The sequence below is a fragment of the Rutidosis leptorrhynchoides genome, chromosome 1 (assembly GCF_046630445.1).
Source record: "Rutidosis leptorrhynchoides isolate AG116_Rl617_1_P2 chromosome 1, CSIRO_AGI_Rlap_v1, whole genome shotgun sequence".
Classification (NCBI taxonomy): Eukaryota; Viridiplantae; Streptophyta; class Magnoliopsida; order Asterales; family Asteraceae; genus Rutidosis; species Rutidosis leptorrhynchoides.
Genome location: NC_092333.1, coordinates 391526921 through 391543677, shown reverse-complemented (window position 1 = coordinate 391543677; position 16757 = coordinate 391526921).

Below are 16757 nucleotides of genomic sequence, written 5' to 3'. Positions count from 1 at the left end.
ATTAGAAGTAAACAAGGAATCTTAATCGCAATAATATTCCAGCTCACTGACACCATTTTCGCGATCACGATAATATCAATCGGTCGCTAGATTCTTACTCAAACACGAAATTCAGGTCCTTGTGTAAATTAACTTCGTACTCCAACATCTCCCACTCGAGTGAGACTTTAAACATACCCAACCTTCGTCAACCCGTCAACTATGTTTATACAACCCACAAAACCCTAGATTAGCTGATTATTAATTCCTTTTGATACCGCCAGATGAGACACCTGATTCACGCTGCACTTCCATCGCTTCGCTATAAGGGAAGGAAGTCTCTCGGCACCAAAAATTACGTTGAGCGATAATCCAATCTCTTAATTACTAGTTTGTGCCTCTTGGTTTCTTCGCCACCATATTCTTAAACCAGAAGATATCTTCCTACACTAGAAAACCCATTTAAGTATGCGAAACTTCAATTATAGAATTTAACAGGAAGCTACTACGCCTCACTCATCGCTCTATACATATCCAACCCTTTCACTCTCATGTCAACGATCACCCGTACAATTTAACCCGTCTATCTATGATTTTCCATCCCATCAATCAGAAAACCCTAACAAACGCCTTTGTAGATTCGTCATCAAGGTACGCAGTGAGAACGCAGTCACCACCTCGAAATCTACCAACTTTTCCAACTTTCCGCTTTCACGCTGGTACACTGACCTCTTCATACGAATAAACCTCAGCTTCTCACCCAAGCACGCCCTCGTTGTACTGGTAAGAATTAAAACCGAGACTAATAAACTTGGTTCGTACCACCAGCCAGTCGTAGGTTACTTTTTCTTTGGAGAGTAATTTAAACAAGTATTTGAAGCCCCAATGTTATTCGGAATCATCACAATAATCTTGAGAACATTGAAGAACAATGTCTCATAACCAGCTTCACAACTCCACTAGTTGACTAAGTCTCTAGCTCGATAACTTTCGTCGGTTACCAACTCACACCAAGTTCTCGACACCCTCAACAATCGTAGAAAGCTCATGTTCCGAAACTTATATATTATCCACTCCCGTTTATTCCAAGCATCTTGAAATATTCGACCAATTATTTGGTCATCCCGTTTCAAACCCCGCAAGTATCTAACTTCTCCGATAAATCTCACTGTCGACTTTCAAATTGATGCGTCCCGTTCATTACAACGCCGCCCAAATCAGAGTTAAACCACCCTATTGAGCTCCCGTAACAAACCACCATCCCCATAAATCCATCTCGTATCGCCCAAACTTTCACAAGATAAATATTCTCACATTCACGCCATCAAAACGAAAAAAGATCATCATGAAGCTACTCAAATTCGAAAACTAATATATGAAAATCCAACGGTCTTATCATCATCAAATTTTTAGCACAGTTAGATCTGTGTGTATAGCACCCCAGTTCAAATTTCATGTCGATCCAATGGTAGGCGAACCGGAAATAATTTTTCTCCCACAGCTGCATAATCAAACCTTAAAAGATTTATGAATAGCAGAAACTTCAGAAAATCATATCTTCAAACTAAATGGCCCGATTGCTACCAAATTTTGATATGTTTTAGAACTATGTGTCTAGTAAATAAAGTAAAAATTTTAAGACGATCTCACGGTTAACGAAACCATTACGAATTTCTTCTAGAGCAGCTCTTGAACTCCCGAATTTGATAGCTCAACCATTCCTTCGCACGCTATAGAGAGGAATAAGAACTCATATCCGATCTCCTAAAATCTGTCCTGCAACAAAACCAATCGATCCGATCACCAACTTCATTTCCGTCCCGAAAGAACCATTGTCAAAACGTAACTTGGCCAAGTTACGTTATCATCAAATGAGAATCAGAGTAATCATGATTGATAAACTCTCGAGTATAAAGACCGTACTCGATGAGTTTATTACGAGCAACCTAAACAAATTCTTATCACAATACATGTTGCAAACAAAACACTAGATCCTTCGTTCAATAACCATGATGAAAACCCGAATCGTCAACCAATTGTATACCCTGCTTTTAATTCCCTATCGTGCCTGATCTTCAACAATGAAACCCTGATACCAGTTGTTAGGAATTGTAGGTACCAACAAGACAAATAATTTACAACAATCACTAAGCCACAAGCGATAAACAAATTAGCTACAACATAAACTTATAAATAAATGCAAAATGATGCAAGGATTTACCGTGGTATATCCCAACTTCAAAACATGGAAAAAAGTTACTCCACGGACGCAAACCAAATATTTTCTACTATAATTTTTGTGCACACAATTACAGGTTGCATGAGGATGCATTTATAGTGCTGATAATAACGAATTAGAAGCAACCAAGGAATCCTAATAGTAATCAAATTCCAGCTCGATGACACCATTTTCGGGATCGCGATATTATCAACCCGGTCGCGAGATTTCTACTCAAACACGAAATCCAATTCCTTGTTAAAATCAACTTCGCACTCCAACAAAAGTTGTATTCATGGAGCATCTGGATGGACTAAAATAATTATACCACGGCTATAAATCTTATACAATTGTGAAATTAAATATTTGTACAAAATAATTTCTTATTACACATTGTAATTTTTAATGAATTTTCAATTAAATTGTGAAAATATCAATTTCCTCTCTCAGAATCCCTGACATCGTATGGTTTGTTTACTAACTTTTTACTCACTGGCTTCCAAATATCATTTCATCATTATAGATCCTCTTTTGGTTAGCTTAAGGTATTAGTTTATTGGCCGTTTTGTGAGGTTGATTTGTGTTGATCATTTATTGTTTAGATGTGGTTTAATCGTTTTATCATCAGTTGGACAGACAAGACTAGATCATATATATCGCCCGCTCCTTTTTATTTTTATGGTGTTATATATCTATCAATAATTCAAGCATGTGGACAATAATTAAGGTAGACAAAAGTCTATGAATGTACAGGATGGATGTCAATTTTTTCTAATTGAGAATAGTAAATATTTGTAGTATATATATGCAAGCAAATGTAATCAGTTAGAGTACCCATTCATATACATATATGAAATATATCTTTCTATCTCCATCCATTATTACTCTTTCATATTCAAGTATTGAAATGTCCCGTTCATATCGATTATAAACGTTTCACATTAATTGATTTCGTTGCGAGGTTTTGACCTCTATATGAGAAATTTTTTCAAAGATTGCATTCGATTTTTAAAACAAACCATAACCTTTATTTTATCGATAAAGGTTTAAAACATTCCAAAAATTATCAAATAATGATAATCTAAAATATAGCATTTTCACACGACCATTACATAATGGTTTACAATAATATTACACAACAACTTAAGTCTTCGAATGCAATTTTTAAACAATATAATACAAGCATGCAGACTCCAATCCTGTCTTTATTTATCATGCAACAGCGGAAGCTCTTAATAATCACCTGAGAATAAACATGCTTTAAACGTCAACAAAAATATTGGTGAGTTATAGGTTTAACCTATATATTTATCAAATTGTAATAATAGACCACAAGATTTCATATTTCCATTTTTCATAAACATTATCCCATACATAAAGATAAAAATCATTCATATGGTGAACACCTGGTAAAGGACATTAACAAGATGCATATAGAATATCCCCATCATTCCGGGACTCCCTTCGGACATGATAAAATCGAAGTACTAAAGCAGTTCAAATTTTCTGACTGGGGCTTGTTAGTGCCCATAGATCTATCTTTAGGATTCGCGTCAATTAGGGTGTCTGTTCCTTAATTCTTAGATTACCAGGCTAAAAAGGGGCATATTCGGTTTAATAAATTCAACCATAGAATGTAGTTTCACGTACTTGTGTCTATTTTGTAAAACATTTATAAAACTGCATGTATTCTTATCCCAAAAAAATATTAGATTTTAAAAGTGGGACTATAACTCACTTTCACAGATTTTTACTTCGTCGGGAAGTAAGACTTGGCCACGGGTTGATTCACGAACCTATAACGAATATATACATATATATCAAAGTCTGATCGAAATATATTCACAACATTTTTTTTATTACGTTTTAACGATTTAAGTTTGTTAAGTTAGCAGTCCAATGTTAGTAATCTATAACTAGTTGTCCACAGTTAGATGTACAGAAATAAATCAATATATATTATCTCGAATTAATCCACGACCCAGTGTATACAATTCTCAGGCTAGATCACAATTCAAAGTATATATATTATTTTGGAATCAACCTCAACCCTGTATAGCTAACTCGAGCATTACTGCATATAGAGTGTCTATGGTTGTTCCCAAATAATATATATAGATAGGTTGATATGATATGTCAAAACATTGTATACTTGTCTATGGTATCCCAAGATTACATAATATATGTTAGAATACATGTATAATATAATATAAGTTAGTTAAGTTATGATTTGTATAAATTTGTTACAAATTTCACGTAGCTACAACAAGCAAAATTATCCAATCTTGTTTTACCCATAACTTCTTCGTTTTAAATCCGTTTTGAGTGATTCAAGTTGCTATGGTTTCATAATGAACTGAAATTTATGAAACTAAACAGAAAAAGTGTAAGTTTATAGTCAGAAATACAGGTTACAAGTCAATATTGTAAGAGGTAGTCATTTCAGTCGAAAGAACGATGTCTTGATGACCATTTTTGAAAAACATACTTCCACTTTGAGTTTAACCATGATTTTTGGATATAGTTTCATGTTAATAAGAAAAATCATTTTCCCAGAAGAACAACTTTTAAATCAAAGTTTATCATAGTTTTTAATTATCAAACCCAAAACAGCCAGCGGTTTTACTACGACGGCGTATGTCCGATTTTACGGTGTTAATCGTGTTTCCATGTTTTAAATCATTAAGTTAGCATATCATATAGATATAGAACATGTGTTTAGTTGATTTTAAAAGTCAAGTTAGAAGGATTAACTTTGTTTGCGAACAAGTTTAGAATTAACTAAACTATGTTCTTGTGATTACAAGTTTAACTCTTCGAATAAGATAGTTATATATATATATATATATATATATATATATATATATATATATATATATATATATATATATATATATATATATATATATATATATATATATATATATATATATATGAATCGAATGATGTTATGAACATCATTACTACCTCAAGTTTAGTAGATAAACCTACTAGAAGTGAAAAAAATTGATCTAGTTTCAAAGGATCTTGGATGGCTTGAAAGTTCTTGAAGTAGAATCATGACACGAAAACAAGTTCAAATAAGATTATCACTCAAATTAAGATTTTTATAGTTATAGAAATTGAATCAAAGTTTGAATATGAGTATTACCTTGATTTAGAAAGAGAACCTACTGTAAATAACAAAGATTTCTTGAGATTGGATGATCACTTGAAATGGAATTGCAAGATTGGAAGTAAGCTAGTAACCTTGAAAGTGTTCTTGATATTTTCTTGAATAGTTGTTTTGTAAGTTGATCTATGTATGGATTTTTGAGCTAGATTGAGACGACCCGTCCTAATCCATAAGGATGAATACAACAACATATGATTACATTGTGAGGTATTTGACCTCTATATGATACATTTTACAAACATTTCATTCATTTTTAAAAGACAAACTTTCTTTAAAACGAAATTTGACGGCATGCTTACCATTTCGTAATACATCCAATCATAATTGACTTAATAATAATCTTGATGAACTCAACGACTCGAATGCAACGTCTTTCGAAATATGCCATGAATGACTCCAAGTAATATCTTTAAAATGAACAAATGCATAGCGGAAGATTTCTTTCAATCCTGAGAATAAACATGCTTTCAAATGTCAACCAAAAGGTTGGTGATTTCATTAGTTTATCGTAATCAATTATTTCCATAATTTTAATAGGCCACAAGATTTCCTTTATTCAATAATCATACACTCGCATGTGTTTAAAAATCATTCATATGGATTGAATACCTAGTAACCGACATTAACATAATGCATATAGAATATCCCCATAATAGAAATCCATCTGTATTAATATAAACTCGAAGTACTAAAGCATACCATTTTCCAGTATGGGGGGAGTCAGTGCCCGTAGATATACCTTTAGGATTCGCGTCAATTAGAGTGTCTGTTCCCTAATTCTTAGGCTTCCAAGCTAAAAGGGGTGATATTCGATTCGAAAATCCAACCATAGAATGTAGTTTCGATTACTTGTGTCTATTTCGTAAAACATTTATCAAAGCAGCGCATGTATTCTCAGTCCCAAAAATATATATTGCAAAAGCATTTAAAAAGGGAGCAAATGAAACTCACAATACTGTATTTCGTAGTAAAAATACATATGTCGTCATTGAACAAGTGCAAGGTTGGCCTCGGATTCACGAACCTATATTAAGTATATATATTTATATGATGGTAAATATCTGTCTAACATTTTAGGTCAAGTCGTAGTGTATCACAATCCTAATGCTCGAGATTCTCATGCATAAGTTAACAAAAGTATTCTAATTCTAAAAAAAATGTCTTTCAAAGTTTATACCTGTTTATTATATATCTCAAATATAGTCATTTTATATATTTAAATATATTTATCATATTTTATTAGAGTAAATAATACAAGTCATTTATTAATAAATAAAAATTTATATTAAAATTTATATATGATAAAAATATGCTTTTATATATCTTAAGTAATAGAATTTGTAAAGTTCATTTAATATTATAAAAATAATATGATAGATATTATTAATGTAATTATATTACACGTAGTAAAATATATTTGTATCACATATTTATTTAGTACAATAATATCGATACTGATAATAGTAAGTAAAAGTTGTATTATTTTGTAATAATAATTATTATTATTCTATTAATAATAACAATATTTATATTTACTAAAAATGATAAGATGATAATTTTTATTAAAATACTAATAATAATGATATTTTATATTAACAATGATATTCCTTTAAATAATGATTTTTGTTAAAATGATAGTTTTAATATTAATAATAATACTTTTTAATAATAAAAATAATGAAAAACGATATTTTTCTCTTAAATCAATATCTTACAATATTTTAATTTTATCATGATACTCATACTCATTATTTCCCAATCGATTTGTTTAATAGCTTTTAGTCTTCATTTTTATCGCATTTATAATAAAGGTAATAATATTAATCATGAAAATTACCTGATACTAATATTAGTTTTAATGATACTAAATAGTATTATCATAATATTAATGATAATACTACTAATTATAATAATAATAATGATAATATTAATAATAATTTTTAATGATAATAATAATAATAATAATAATAATAATAATAATAATAATACAATTTTTAATGATAATATTTACATTAATAATGATAATAATGATAATAATAATATTATTTAGATAATAATAATAACGACGATAATAACAACGATAGTAATAATAATAATCATTTTAATAACAATACTAAAGTTCGGTTGGTCGTATCTTTTAATCCGTTCATCGAAATCACACGAGTTCTAAATGAAAAGTTCTTAATTTTTCGCTAGCTTTCCAACAACAAGCATATCTTATACCTTATCTCAACCGCATATGTAACTAACTAAGGATTCAACATAATCTATCTAATGACAATATCAAAAATACAAGCATGCATAATCCTATATACTCGAGCACTAGTCAGGGATACACTATTAATATATAAAAGTTAAGTTATGAGTGCTCACGTATCAATATTGAGATTCAATATTGTAAGAAAGGTATGTAGACGCAACAGAGATGATAAACACTAAATTGACCTCACGAGCATACTCATGAACCATAACCATCACCTCCATAGCTATAACCCATAATTTCCTTAGCCCTATCCTAGTCATAAATTCCATTTTTGAAATAACCCGCTCATGACTCCGTCGTAGTATTTTATGTATAAATACTAATAATAATAACACTCTTAATATTAATAATACTAATCATTAATAATAATAATAATAATAATAATAATAATAATAATAATAATAATAATAATAATAATAATAATAATAATATAAATATAGATATAGATATAGAGTACTCGATAGATAGATGGATGAATTAGATAAATGAAACTGAAAAATGTACGATATTTAAAGAGATGTTGCACCCACCTACCACCCATGCGATCGCATGGGGTCTGAGTCTCATGGCCATGCGATCGTATGGCCTTCTTTTTCCAGTGAATCACGTTTTAAATCACAATCTTGGTACTTTATTTATATTATTTAATATGTAATATATTTAATCTTTAGAATTAATTAATTAAATATTATATTATATTATCGTGCATAGTTGATTTGTAATTTTTACACCGATGAATAGTACGTCGACGCTCGACTTACGTACCGGTTCTAGTTTTTCGAACGCATTTTCGTACGCTTAGAAAACTGGTACTTTACGTTTCGTGTAATGTACCTTTATCAATAGCAAGACTTAAATCAATGAAAAATTATCCCACTCAAAGTGTAACTTATTCATTTGAGTGTTGTGGTCATTTGCTTCTATAAATCAATGTCTCGTTGGTTATCAAAATATATTATTTTAAATCATCCGTTAAATATTATATTTTATCACTTGTAAAATACATATATATCCTTGTTAAAAAATATAAATTTGTTCATATTGAAATATGTAATAATACAATATTTAATTCTTCAAAACTAATTATATTTTTAAAGTTCATTTTGGAATCGTTTAGATAGTAAAAAAATATTATATCAAATCACGTTTACGTTTTTGAAACACTTTATATATTTGTAAGTTATAATATAAACTTTATTTAAATTCTTCAAAATTCACATACAAGTTATTTTATAAAACGTCTTAATTAATAAAGTTCTTTTTAATCTGGAACGTTTTTATACGTTTAAATATGATAACTTTGTTTTCTAAAACTAAATATATAAAATAATCATTTTATTAAAATAGAAGAAGTTGTTATATCACGTTTTAGAAAAGTAAGATTAAATATACTTTTAATAGGTTTCAAGTTTTTAACATTTGTTGGTACAACGTGATATAAGGTCCAAATGTTAGATAAACGTATGAAATCATCTTAACGTAAAATGTCGATATCCAATGTCTAAGTTATTTACATTCCACATTCCAACTTTAGATGAAGATTAAAATAGTTATCTTATTAAAATCACGAGGAAAATGTTGTAAAGTATGAATTGAAAATCAAGTAGGAATTTTCACTAACTCCTGTCTAGTTCCCGATAATTGACATTTTGTTCTTATTTGTAAAAATCACTTTGCCATTTTCCGAATATGGTTAAAAAGGAAAGGTTTCCTAAATCAAAGTGGACCTCTCTAAATAGAGACTCGTAATCATACAAAGTACAAAGTTGTTGCCTGCATGGAGTCTCTCATGCTTTGTACAAAGTTTATTGCATTCAAAATAAAACTGCGTTTTGTAATAAATAATTGGACTGTGATGTCAACCTGTAAATTAAAGACTTATGTATTTTGGGGTTTTGCTTATACCTAAGCACTCGCTCACATGTTTATAACTTTCTATGTTTAGAAAGTCACTTATTTTAATGAATGCAATATTTTATCAAAACGTATCATATAGAGGTCAAAACCTCACTGTGGAATCAATGATTAACGTGCCGCGTCAATAGCGATTTTGACGGGTTGTTACAGTTGGTATCCGAGCTTGAGGTTATAGGGAACCATAATTTGCATTAATGTGTTTAACTGGTAATTGTTAGTATGCATTAGTGAGTCTGGACTATGACCATATCTGTTTTTACCGATTTTTGCTTATCATATTGTCAAAAACATTATATGTGATATATTTATATATTAACGTAATTGTTGTTTCAATTATGTGATAGATGACTTCTTCTAATCCTATCATTTTGTACGACTCGGAATCAGACACTGAATCTATTCTATCCACAACTGAAAAGAGCGTTCCAATACATATTAAAGAAGAAATATTGTTAGCTGGGGAATCTCAACTTCAGGTTAACCCAGAGGAGGTCCCAGCTCCACCCAGCTTTAGTTTTCCGGAGCCACAGTATCGTTGGCATGGACCCATGATCCCTGGAGTAAACGAGGATCGTCCATTTCTAAATGAACATGGACATTGGGCCAGATACACCGCCGACGAGCGGGTTATGCCGATTACGCCTGGCAGATTTCGGTTCATGACCACCGGAACATATTCTCGTACACATGATTCAGACAGTTCGTCATCATATTCTCCTACACATGACTCAGACAGTTCGTCATCAGACGAGATCAGTGAGGAAGAGGATTTCGCTAATGAAATAAAAGAAGTCACTAAGGAGAAATTCCAACTTGCTATAGATAATAAAAACAACCACAAAAATAAAAAGTCCTTAATTATTAAAAAGGAACAAGACCATTCGATCCGTAACCACCCTTATTATATTAAACCCACTGAGGCAACGGGTACCTCAAAACCCCAACCAAAAATTAAATACACTGCTAGAATGTCTGTCGGACCTTGCACACACAAACAATTGGCAGAGAGAACCAAATGGGAAGAAGTTTCTGATAGTTCTGAATAAACGACCTCGCAACCATAAATCTTCCATGCGCTATTCTATTGCTTATGAGTGCTACTCTATCTTGTTATGTAGAATAAGCATATGTAAAATATCGGTATTGTATGGTATTGTATTATTTTGGTTTATTAATAATAAATGCATGGAATGATTATTTGTATTATTACTACTTCTTATTATTATTATTACATAATAACGTAGTAACTCGCTATAATTTTTCATAGTGAAATATTATTAGGATTTTAGTAGTTAATTCCTCGTACTAGCTATTATGTATGAACTTAAGGGGTAGGTAATACCCTAGAAATAATTATAAAATGCTAATAAGAAGAAAAGACTTTTATAATAATTGGTTAATATTATTAATATGCTACGATTAACTATTGACAACTCATTTTACCTATAATATTTTATATGATTAAATTATCTCTATTGTATTTATTGAAGAAACATGTCTCAAATGTCGGATGCTGAGTTTGAGGAACTAGTCGAGAAACGTGTGAATGAAAGAATTGCTACAGCTGAGGCAGCAAAAGCAACAGCCGAAGCAGCAGCCAAAGCAGCAACCGTAAACACAAACTCACGAAACGGATGCTCATACAAAACTTTTCAAGGATGCAAACCACAGACGTTTAGTGGAACTGAGGGACCAGTCGGTCTAACCCGATGGTTTGAAAAGATGGAGTCCGTTTTCAAAATCAGTAATTGTGCGGACGGAGACAAGTCAAAGTATGCTTCGTGCACGTTGCAAGACGGTGCACTTACTTGGTGGAACAATTATGCTAAAACAGAAGGAGTAGATACGGCATATGATATCTCTTGGGAAGAACTGAAAAAGATGCTAATCGAGGAGTACTGTCCTCGAAACGAGATTAGAAAAATGGAATCTGAGTTACGTAATCTGAAGGTTTTCGGCGCGAATCTCAATAACTATGAAAAGCGTTTCATGGAACTAGCCTTGTAGTATCCCGAATTGGTGCCAAACGAGAAACGAAAGATAGAAATGTATATTGACGGTTTATCGATCAATATCAAAGGAAATGTTACATCGTCCAAACCGAATACGATGCAGGAAGCCATGGCAATGGCACACCAACTCATGGACCAGATCACAGAGAGTTCGATTAAGGTACCTGATGTGGTAGCGGAGGGGTACGTGATAGTACTATATTTTACTACGAAATACGTTACAAATTACACAAGTTTTAATTATTTACTTACAAATGGGATATACCTAAACCTTGCTACAACACTATATACAGTGTACCTAATCGTAGAGTAGTATAGTTTTTAGTAAGTCCGGTTCGTTCCACAGGGAGCGGGCTTATTGCACACTATATTTTTAAACAACTATATTTGTACAAAATATATATAATTATATATAATAATATATAAAAGGGGGTTTACCGTTTAATGATCGGTTTGTCGATTTATATTTTAAGCGAAGCGTATAGTAAATGATGATATTTAAATAACAATAAAATAAATAACAATAATTAAAATGACAATAAATAAAAGTACGAGGAAATATGAAATAAAATATATTATGCTTATTTAAACTTCCATAACCATGATGTTTGACGTGTTGATTTTAGTTTTATGCCCATGGGTTAATTGTCCTTTGTCCTGGATCATTTAATATGTCCGTCTGGTTTTTGTCCATAACAGTCCATCGGTCATAAATTTAAAGTGCGAGTGTCCTCGTCAAATTATCCTTATACCCGAAGTCAAATATTCCAACTAATTGGGGACTTAAACTGTAACAAGGTTTAATACTTTGTTTAATAATTATACCAGGATATCAACTGCGTGTAACCCAAGGTTTTAATACTTTGTTATCAATTATGCCAAGTGTCCTTGTACATAATTTCACCCCTGTTTTAATAATTCCATAGACTATTAATCCATTCCCGTGTCCGGTTAAATGAACGATTATTCGTACATATAAATACCCCGCCCATCGTGTCCGATCGAGTGTATATGGTTATTTATAGGTACGTTCAATTGTAAATCTTTATATTAAAATTAACAAACTATCATTTAGTTAAAAAAATATAAAGCCCATTAATAGCCCATAGTCTAATTTCCACAAGTGTCGTTCTTTTGTCCAAACCCCAATTATGGTACAAAGCCCAATTACCCCGTCTTTAATATTTAGCCCAACATCATGATTACTTCGGCTCAAATAAGCATAATAATAACTTAAGCACGAGACATTAATTTAAAAAGGAGAACATAACTTACATTGAGTATTTATCGCGTAGTGTTACACGGACAGAATTTCGACTTCAAAAACCCGTAAAATAACCTTTACATAATCCAAACTAACTAATATAAAAATATCCTATACTATATATATATATATATATATATATATATATATATATATATATATATATATATATATATATATATATATATATATATATATATTATTTATTTATTACAGAGTATTATTATTATTATTTTATATTTTTATCGAACGAATGCATGGCCTTTTATAGGCGTTTTGATTTCTGACAGCTCCGCGAGTCGTGGAGTTTTTGGCCTTCAAACTCCGCGAGTCGTGGAGTTTGAAAATACAGCTCACACAATTTTGGAACCTTGCTTGTCGACGTTATTAAATAATAATATAATATATATAATTTTTAATAATTATTTATATATTATATTTTATTTATGTGTATAGTTGACTTGTAATTTTTGCACCGTTGCGTCGCGCGTTGATAGTTGGCTCAGGTCCCGGTTCCGGATTTTCGAACGTCCTTGCGTACAATTTAATGTCTTGTACATTGCGTTTCGTAACTTGTACTCTTGTCATTTTTAGACGTTTTTCATCAATAAATTGAACCTTTTGAATTGTATCTTGAACATTTGAGCTTTTTGGACGTTTGTGTCTTCAAATCTTCGTTTTCGCCTTTTGTCTTCGCACTTATTTATTTAAATAATTACAATGAAAATATAATACAATTACATATGAAAACCTATTATTTAGGAGGGATATTGCTATGAAATATATGTTCCTTTTTAGCCTTATCAGTACCAATTACCGAAGTCAAGACAACTGAAGGAAAGAGGAAATGGGAAGACTATAAAGGCAAAAGTACTCACCTGAAGAAACAAGAAACTTTTAAAGGTAAACAAGATGGGGCAACTGCAAGTCCAAACTATAAGGGACCCCATCCGTTCTGCAAAAGATGTTACACACATTTTGCAGGTTATTGCCAACTGGTCTGTGATAAGTGCAACAAGAAAGGACATGTGGCGAAAGATTGTTATGCCACCGTTTTTGAAGTAAAGACAAAACCGACTGATGTCAAGAAATGTTTTGGATGCGGGAAGTCTGGTCACTTTATAAATCAATGCCCTGATAAGGAGAAGAACAAAGAACCCGCACGTGGGAGGGCATTTAATGTTTGTGCCAGTGAAGCACGTGAGGATCCTAATCTTGTCACGGGTACGTTTACCGTTAATAATCAACTAGCTTCTATTATGTTTGATACGGGTGCTGATAGAAGTTATATGTGTAAAGACTTTAGTTCTAAACTAAAATGTGCATCATTGCCTCTAGACGATAAATATACTATTGAATTAGCTAATGGTAAACTGATAAAAGCCGATAAAATTTGCCATGGTTGCGAAATAAATCTCTTTGGTGAAATTGTAACTTATTATCTTCGCATCTGGATTCTTTTCTTACTCCGTCCAATCTTTCTCTGATTACTGATACTATTTCACTCGGAAGTGTGTCATTATTACGTTTAGTGATCAAAGCGTGTAGCATTAGACCATGGTTTAGTTCGCAGGAAGTCTTCATTTCGTAAAAACCTAAAAAAAAATAAAAATTTAGAATGGGGGGAGAAGACTAGTTCCTTAGGGTCTGCTAGGGAAAGACCATTCGGGTTCCATTTTCGAGAACTACATGGAAACAGAAAATCTAACTCTAACAGAAATACATATTATCCTTTAAAAGACTTGATTCTCCCCACACTTAGTTAGCTGTGGTATCGAAATTGTGATTAACTTCATTGTCAACTTCCATTGGACTATCTATGTAATGTTTAACTCTGTGACCATTAACCTTAAATTCAATCCCATTTGAATTTATTAATTCTATCGTTCCGTATGGGAAAACTCTTTTGACTATGAATGGTCCAGACCATCTTGATTTCAATTTTCCAGGAAATAGCTTGATTCGTGAATTGAAAAGAAGAACTCTGTCTCCTTCTTTAAATTCTTTTAAACTTCTGATTCTTTTATCATGCCATTTCTTCGTTCTTTCCTTATAGATTAACGAATTTTCGTATGCTTCATGTCTTAATTCTTCTAATTCGTTTAGTTGACTTAATCGTAGACATCCGGCTTCATGTAAATCAAGATTACATGTCTTCAAAGCCCAAAATGCTTTGTGTTCAATTTCTACTAGAAGATGACATGCTTTTCCGTAGATAAGTTTAAAAGGTGTGGTTCCAATTGGAGTTTTGTAGGCTGTTCTAAAAGCCCAGAGTGCATCCTCCAATTTAATGGACCATTCCTTCGGATTTGATCCTACAGTTTTCTCTAGAATACGTTTTAAAGCTCGGTTGGTATTTTCAACTTGTCCACTTGTTTGTGGATGATATGCGGTGGAGATTTTATGAGTTACTCCATATCTTTTAAGAACTTTCTCAAGTTGATTTTTACAGAAATGAGTACCCCGATCACTTATTAAAACTTTCGGTGTTCCAAACCTTGTAAAAAGACGTTTTAAAAAGTTGACTACAACTCGTGCATCGTTAGTTGGGAGAGCTTGTGCTTTCACCCATTTAGATACACAATCAATGGCTACGAGAATATAGAGATTATTATGAGATTTTGGAAATGGACCCATAAAGTCAATACCCCAAATGTCAAATACTTCACATACTTGAATGACATTTTGTGGTATTTCATCACGTTGACTTATTTTTCCGGCCCTTTAACAAGCATCACAGGATTTGCAAAGAAGGTGTGCGTCTTTGTAAATTGTAGGCCAATAGAATCCAGCATCATAAACTCTTCTTGCTGTTAGTTGAGGCCCATAATGCCCTCCTGTTGGTCCTGTGTGACAATGGTTTTAAATTTTACTAGCTTCATCTCCAAATACACATCGGCGTATTATTCCATCGGGACAACTTTTAAACAAATGTGGATCTTTCCAGAAATAGTGTTTTATATCACTGAAGAATTTCTTTCGTTTTTGGTACGATAATCCTTTTTCAAGGAATCCACATACTAAGTAGTTTGCATAGTCTGCAAACCATGGAATTTCATTATAATCTATCTTCAATAGATATTCATCAGGAAAGTTGTCTTGTATGGCCGATTCATTTAGAACTTCTAATTCGGGATTTTCAAGACGAGAAAGATGATCAGCGGCGAGATTTTCTGTTCCTCTTTTATCTCGGATTTCAATATCGAACTCTTGTAAGAGTAAGATCCAACGGATTAATCTTGGTTTGGCATCTTGTTTTGAAAATAGGTATCTAAGAGCAGAATGGTCGGTATAGACCACCGTTTTTGTTAGAACGAGATATGAACGAAATTTGTCAAAAGCAAAGATAATAGGAAGGAGTTCTTTTTCAGTAGTTGTATAGTTCATTTGTGCTCCTTGTAACGTCTTACTAGCATAATATATAGGTTGAAATCGTTTTTCAATCCTTTGTCCTAAAACGGCTCCCATTGCAAAATCACTTGCATCGCACATTAGTTCAAATGGTAGATTCCAATTTGGTGTTATCATGATCGGCGCATTAGTGAGTTTCTCTTTAGGAATATTAAAAGATTTGATACATTCATCTGAAAAGATGAATGGAGCATCTTTTTCTAGGAGTTTATTCATAGGAGTGGCAATTTTAGAAAAATCTTTTATGAAACGTCGGTAAAAACCGGCGTGCCCTAGAAAACTCCTAACTCCTCTAACATTGGTGGGATGTGGAAGTTTAGCAATTACATCTACTTTAGCTCTATCCACTTCAATTCCTTCTTTTGAAATTTTATGTCCAAGAACGATGCCTTCTTTAACCATGAAATGGCATTTCTCCCAATTAAGAACTAGATTTGATTGTTCGCATCTAATCAGCATTCGTTCAAGATTAGCTAGACATGTTTCAAAAGTATCACCGAAGACTGAAAAGTCATCCA